Source organism: Bufo gargarizans, chromosome 2, assembly GCF_014858855.1.
Source record: "Bufo gargarizans isolate SCDJY-AF-19 chromosome 2, ASM1485885v1, whole genome shotgun sequence".
In the NCBI taxonomy this organism is placed as follows: domain Eukaryota; kingdom Metazoa; phylum Chordata; class Amphibia; order Anura; family Bufonidae; genus Bufo; species Bufo gargarizans.
In genome coordinates, this window is record NC_058081.1 from 89,707,324 (window position 1) to 89,714,696 (window position 7,373).

General features: G+C 41.9%; 1 non-coding gene across 1 annotated transcript; it reads right to left on the reverse strand.

Moving 5' to 3' along the window:
- Positions 1-4,438: 4,438 nt before the first annotated feature.
- Positions 4,439-4,521, reverse strand: TRNAS-UGA. The gene has a single exon. It is a non-coding gene; the product is annotated as a tRNA-Ser (tRNA).
- Positions 4,522-7,373: the final 2,852 nt, after the last annotated feature.

The following is a 7,373-nucleotide window of genomic DNA, read 5'->3' on the forward strand; positions in this document are numbered from 1 at the left end:
CTATATAAACTACTCACAAAAAGTTTGGGATATTTGGCTTTCATGTGAAATTTATGGAAAACTTAAAAATGAAAGTAGGGAATTTAAGTAGAAGCAGCAATAGTGATTTCCTTATCTCAAACAATTTATTGAAACAAAAGCCAACGACAGTGGTGGGTATACCCCACAAAAATGTTAATGTCTCAATGACTTGTCATGTGGCCCTGAGCATCAATTACAGCTTGACAACAACGTCTCATGCTGTTCACAAGTCGACTTAATCTCTGCTGAGGCATTAATATAATGACAGATGCAGTATAGAGGCAACGACAACGTCTTTAACTTAAACAGTTCAGTGTTTATTCACACATAAGGATAAGCAAAACAAAAAGTCAGTTTCCAGGAAAAGAGTCAACTTGAGTCTGGTGTTTGTTCAGACCATGCAGCAATGCAGAAGTCCTTGGACATAGCAGAAACCACCTGCTCTCACACCAACAAGGTAGCAGGCCTTTACCCAGGCCAAAACTTCCACGTCCCAACACAGAGACTGACAGAGCTTCACTGTCAGAGAGGAGTAAATTCCTACCAGCTGACAGTGCTGCCTGTGTTTTCTAGCCCAAACCAAGACCTGGCCTGGAACGTGGGGCGCAGCCACCCACCCTGCACTTTGGCTGCTCCCAGTAAGAGCCGACCCGGATCAGCTTTACAGCCATACTAAATAGCAAAACCATGTCAGCCAGCACTAGCTGCCGCTGACACATGAAATCACCGGCTCTTACCTCACCGAGGCCAGGAATCTTGGTGACACATACCTTCCGTCAATGATGGACCCTTGTGCCTTCCTACAATAGACAAAACATATACAACCTACTCATAAACTCAATATTTTTTGTTTTCTTTATGTTTTACTACTTTTGCACAATAATATCTCATAAAAAAAAAAATATAGCTTATGCGTCACCACATGCCAAGATGACGTTTAGTTTTCTTCAGTATCGTTTTGGAGTACATAACACTTTTTTTTATCACTTTTTATTATGGTTTTTTTTGGTGGCGAATAAACAATTCTGGCATTGTTTTTTATTTTTTTTATTTTTTAGATTGCATTCATCATACAGGATAAATTACAAAATAATTGTGTGGTGTGGGTCTTTATGGACATGATAGGTGAGGCATTTTTTTCAATTCTTATTTAATTCAACTTTTTTTTAAACCATTTAATAGTCCCACAAGTGTACTACTTATGCAGTATAGTGTATTATAGCATTCTGTCTGTGATATACTGACAGTCACCAAATAGGCGCAGCCTAATAAGGATACATTTCAGGCAGGCCTGGGACCTTCATTAAGCCTCAGGCTACTAAAGTCTCTTAACCACTTAGATGCCGATGTCGCTATTGACCACAGGATCAGCGCTTTCAGGCCATTAGAGCAGGATTTCGGCTCTCATCTGCAGCACTTAGACTAGGCCACCATAAAAAGGCAGCGGTCTAGCGAGTTAGTGACTGCCATAAAAAGGCATATTATAGCATTATAGAACCCTTCACATTTTGAGCATGTAAATCGCTAGTTTCACATCTCCATCTGTCATCTCTGACAGATTCTTCTTACAGAAGGTAAAGGAGGTAAAGGAGGTCTTGCACCAGGTCTCAATTTACTAATCAATATGACAGCTTTAGACCATGACAAATTAAATAGAAAATCGCTGTATTCTTCTTTTGGGCTGCAGCCATGTTTTCTCCCCCTCTGATGCTAGTGCAGCTGAGCTAGGAAGTTTAGGAGGAATGGGCTTGGTTTAGGCTACATAATTTAGGTCTACCCAGTGAGAGTAGACAATTTTTGGGACGGAATCTCCTAGTTACCAGTTGAACAAAATAAAAGCTCTAACAGTCCCAGCTATGGTACAGTACATATACAGGGAGTGCAGAATTATTAGGCAAGTTGTATTTTTGAGGATTAATTTTATTATTGAACAACAACCATGTTCTCAATGAATCCAAAAAACTCATTAATATCAAAGCTGAATATTTTTGGAAGTAGTTTTTAGTTTGTTTTTAGTTTTAGCTATTTTAGGGGGATATCTGTGTGTGCAGGTGACTATTACTGTACATAATTATTAGGCAATTTTTACCAGTGAAACCAATATAACATCTCAACATTCACAAATATACATTTCTGACATTCAAAAACAAATCAGTGACCAATATAGCCACCTTTCTTTGCAAGGACACTCAAAAGCCTGCCATCCATGGATTCTGTCAGTGTTTTGATCTGTTCACCATCAACATTGTGTGCAGCAGCAACCACAGCCTCCCAGACACTGTTCAGAGAGGTGTACTGTTTTCCCTCCTTGTAAATCTCACATTTGATGATGGACCACAGGTTCTCAATTGGGTTCAGATCAGGTGAACAAGGAGGCCATGTCATTAGATTTTCTTCTTTTATACCCTTTCTTGCCAGCCACGTTGTGGAGTACTTGGACGCGTGTGATGGAGCATTGTCCTGCATGAAAATCATGTTTTTCTTACCTTGCAGACTTCTTCCTGTACCACTGCTTGAAGAAGGTGTCTTCCAGAAACTGGCAGTAGGACTGGGAGTTGAGCTTGACTCCATCCTCAACCCAAAAAGGCCCCACAAGCTCATCTTTGATGATACCAGCCCAAACCAGTACTCCACCTCCACCTTGCTGGCGTCTGAGTCGGACTGGAGCTCTCTGCCCTTTACCAATCCAGCCATCTGGCCCATCAAGACTCACTCTCATTTCATCAGTCCATAAAACCTTAGAAAAATCAGTCTTGAGATATTTCTTGGCCCAGTATTGACTTTTTAGCTTGTGTGTCTTGTTCAGTGGTGGTCGTCTTTCAGCCTTTCTTACCTTGGCCATGTCTCTGAGTATTGCACACCTTGTGCTTTTGGGCACTCCAGTGATGTTGCAGCTCTGAAATATGGCCAAACTGGTGGCAAGTGGCATCTTGGCAGCTGCACGCTTGACTTTTCTCAGTTCATGGGCAGTTATTTTGCGCCTTGGTTTTTCCACACGCTTCTTGCGACCCTGTTGACTATTTTGAATGAAACGCTTGATTGTTCGATGATCACGCTTCAGAAGCTTTGCAATTTTAAGAGTGCTGCATCCCTCTGCAAGATATCTCACTATTTTTGACTTTTCTGAGCCTGTCAAGTCCTTCTTTTGACCCATTTTGCCAAAGGAAAGGAAGTTGCCTAATAATTATGCACACCTGATATAGGGTGTTGATGTCATTAGACCACACCCCTTCTCATTACAGAGATGCACATCACCTAATATGCTTAATTGGTAGTAGGCTTTCGAGCCTATACAGCTTGGAGTAAGACAACATGCATAAAGAGGATGGTGTGGTCAAAATACTCATTTGCCTAATAATTCTGCACGTAGTGTATAGAACCAGCCATAATACCAATTAGTGTTTATATAACTAATTGGGGCTCGTTTACAGCTTTACATGGAAAGTCACTCAACTTTTCCTAGACACCTATGTGGAGGCATAAAGAGGACACTATTACTGTCTTCTTGCCACTAATGGGACAAAATTTCTGTGTGGGGCACACAATGGAAACATTCATTTGTGGAAAACCTTCTGGGGTACTGTATAAAGCTATTAGTTTTGGAGTAACTATAGTTAAGACATCATTATTTCTGTAGTGGAGTACAGTATTTGGGGGAGTACTTTACAACATAGCAAGTACAGGAATGTGTGAATCTGGGGCAGCTACAGGAATAGTGATAGGGAAAGGAGTGGGAAGTACTTTTAAAGGGGAGGCAGGGTCAGAGGTTTGAGAATAGGGTATAATAGTAAGGGAGGGAGCTGGAAAAGCAAGGTGCTAAAGCTGTCTACTCAGCAAACTCTGCAGAGATTTGTCATGGTCAGAAGAAGTTATCATGGCAGCCTGGGCCTGATGAAGAAGAAGAGGGAAAGTTAACATCTCCAATTAGAGGAGATGTCAACTTGAGTCATTGGACTGAATTGTATTCTAGAATATTAGCCTGTGTGGTAAGATTAAATAGACATTTTTTCGGTCTCCTCTAAGTAGGTACTAACAACATACAATTTGACAAGCTGTGGATGTCCATCAGCAACAATAGCTTGTGGAGGGTTCCATGGTGTAATGGTTAGCACTCTGGACTCTAAATCCAGCTATCCGCGTTCAAATCTGGGGGACCTAACTTTTTGAATTCTTGTTTTCTATTACTTTTGCTACATTGCTTGTTTTTTTTTTTTTTTTTTACAATACTCCACTCTTAATTGCGATTAGATTTCTATTGAGGTAGAAGGTTTTGTATTTCACAATGGGAAAAGACATAGCTACTAAGCTTTGCATTTAACCAGCTCACTGAAATGAGGAGCATGAGCCTATGTGCCAAGGATGCATAAGCTTGACAACTGCAAATGCCCCCAGTTTTATTTAAGGATAAGCTAGACATCGCTGCAAACAGATATTTGAACCTGTGTGGGAAAACCCCATTGGATTTCAAGTCCAACACCTTAACCACTCGGCCATCACAGCCAGGGTGTCACGGTAGGTAAGGGAAGGGAAGCAAACTGAATACAACAAAAGCAACAAAACACCAAGACGGACGGGGAGCAGGAGATCCACCAAACACCAGCTGTGAACTCCAGAAGCAAATATAAACCGCAAGGGCTATAGTGAGAGGTGGGTATAAATTGCACCACTAAATAGCTAATGAGCAGAACCTGTGGGGAGGTGGGATCCTGCCCAAAACCACAACAAAGAGAAACAGAACCATCTGTCAGATAGACTCACGTGCAGCAAGTCTGTCAGATTTTCTCAGGCCTCTCACAGGGCAGGGAGTGACTTAGGGATGCACCACCAATGAGGCGAAGTGAGCTGATTGCTTCAGGCAGCACCAGGTAAGGGCAAGAGGGGTGCAGTGGAAGAGGGATTATCTGTTTCTGCAGTATAGTATTGGGAAGCACAGTGGTAACAGTATCTGGTGCTGTATTACCCTGTATGTTTTGTAGCCCTGTATGTAATGTTTTCCAAATATGTCTTTAACAGTAGGGTTGGAGGGAAGTGGTTAGGGTTGGGGCACCGTTTCAGATTTCACCTCAGACAGCAAAAAGTGTAGGTGCACCCCTGACCGGACTGTAATGGGGTACAACACAGATCTGGCCGTTAACCGGCAAAATAAACTGCTGCAGAACAGCCTGGCCTTTGGACGAAGTGCAGGTATGCACGAAACGGCCGTCGCCTAGATGTTCATGACCATGTAAGCAATAAAGCAAGAAGATTTTTACTCCTGGATGAGTGACATGTTATGCTCTACTGCACATTATTTACAGTACATATGTAATTCCCCCACAATTACTTTCTCTACTGTCTACTCAGAGATTTCGCTGTATATTTCTATGAATTTAGAAGTGGGTATAAATGAATTAAAGATGTCTGGGCTGCTTCACCCTTTTTTTTCTATGAAATTATTACACAGGCACTGAGAAGAGGAAGGGAGCAGGGAAGCTACTGCGCACCTCTGCAGTCCACCTCTGCGTGCAGGAGAAGGTAGACCACAAGGATCAACTGCACTTCCAGAGAGAAAAATGTAATGTACATTAAAAAACTAAATATCTCTATCACATGTGTATTGCAATGATACTTAATTTAAAAACTCTATTCATTGCATAGTAATAATTTTCATAGGATAACCCCTTTAAGGATGTATGCACACAGTACGTATTATGCAACCTGCTTCCATCCTTACTGGTGCCAGAAAATTGCTCTTTGAAATTGCCCATATTGAATCTACCTGAAGCTCTATGTTACACTTAGCTAAAGAGACTTTTATATGTTTAATTCTGGCTCCATTCTTCAGTACTACATCTCCATCGCACTGAACCCTGGGGAGTCACAGCCTGAGGGAGAACACCGTAACACAACACTTCATTAGGGCGACTACCACTCCCATCCTTTGCACCAGTTCTTCCGGGGCTCTCTGCACGTGTAGCTCATGAAGGAAGTCTTGTGTCCTGAGCTGGCTTGGTGGGTATATAAGGTGTGCGATAAGCTGTCTGCATATCCCTCATTGCTGTTATGGGTAAAAGGGGTGATTTATCAAGTTGCAAAAAGAGATTATTATTATTTGGAACAAGGGTGACTATTTATGAAACTGCTCAGTTGGTGAACTGCTCGCCTGCTGTTGTAGTGAAAGTGTATCGTGAGTGGAGAAATGGCGCCACTGCTCATAAGTGACATGGAGACTTCAGAGCTCTACAAGCCATCGATGTGATAGGTGAATGTCGGCTAAAAAGATGCATAAGGGCGGACTGACACCTAGAGTAGAGCAAGTTACTGTCAAAATGAACCAGGGGGCTACCAAATAAATACCCCAATAAAAATGCACCATTCATCTAAATATGGAATTCAGCTGAGGAGCCATGTGCCATTCTGGCCTCTGATATTGATATGGCCACCGAGGGAGATGAGGATGCCACATTCCTCTGCTCTTCAAGAAGGCAGCCCAGGACAACAGCTGAGGTAGCCCCCAAAAAGGGTGCCATATGGAACCCACCCCTTGCGGATTAGTAGTCTTAAATTTGTGAGTTTGTGGGCAGCTCAGGAATCTGGATGGACACTGTGGGATTCATGAAAATTGATTTTTTTTCAGTCTTTTTCTCTGTAGCTTTTATAAATTGTGTGGTGGTCCAAACAAATGTATAAGCCCAGCAATTTATTGCCTAACATCTAACATCACCTTTTGCTTGACCCCTGATGTTAACCCCTGTAGATACAACATAGATGAAAACCTTTTGGAGGATCATGCTACATATCCGCCTCGTTAAAAAGCCAAAAATTAGACAGTATTGTAGTGCTGATGTTTTGTACCACACTCCAATTTACAGTTAAGCCATAGACCCGAATCGATTTAGAAATTTTTCCATTACAGTGACAATGCACAATGCCCACCCCAGAATAACCCAAGATTTAACTATCTAGGTAAAATTAGGCCAGTCCTCGAACACATTTGAGCCAAGTTTGCTCAGGTGTACACCCTCTAAAAAAACATCTGCATAAACTAGTCCCTTATACATTTTAAAGGGAGGGTAAAAGTCCACCAATACCTGCCCAGCAGGAGGGCATTAGAATGGAAAAACTGTGTGAGAGTACCTCTGAATACCAACAGGTCCCTGAGGGTTAATGAAAGGAAGGACACTCTGACTGAACCCCCCAAATGGCCCCTCCATAAAACAACACGCATATAAAATTTGCATGTCCTCTCATGAAATGCCCATGAGAGGACATGCACACTTTAACGCGTTTCAGGAGAGGACGTGCACATTTTATACGCATGTTGTTTTATGGATCTTGTGAGTACAATAAATCACGTTATTTATTAAACTCAG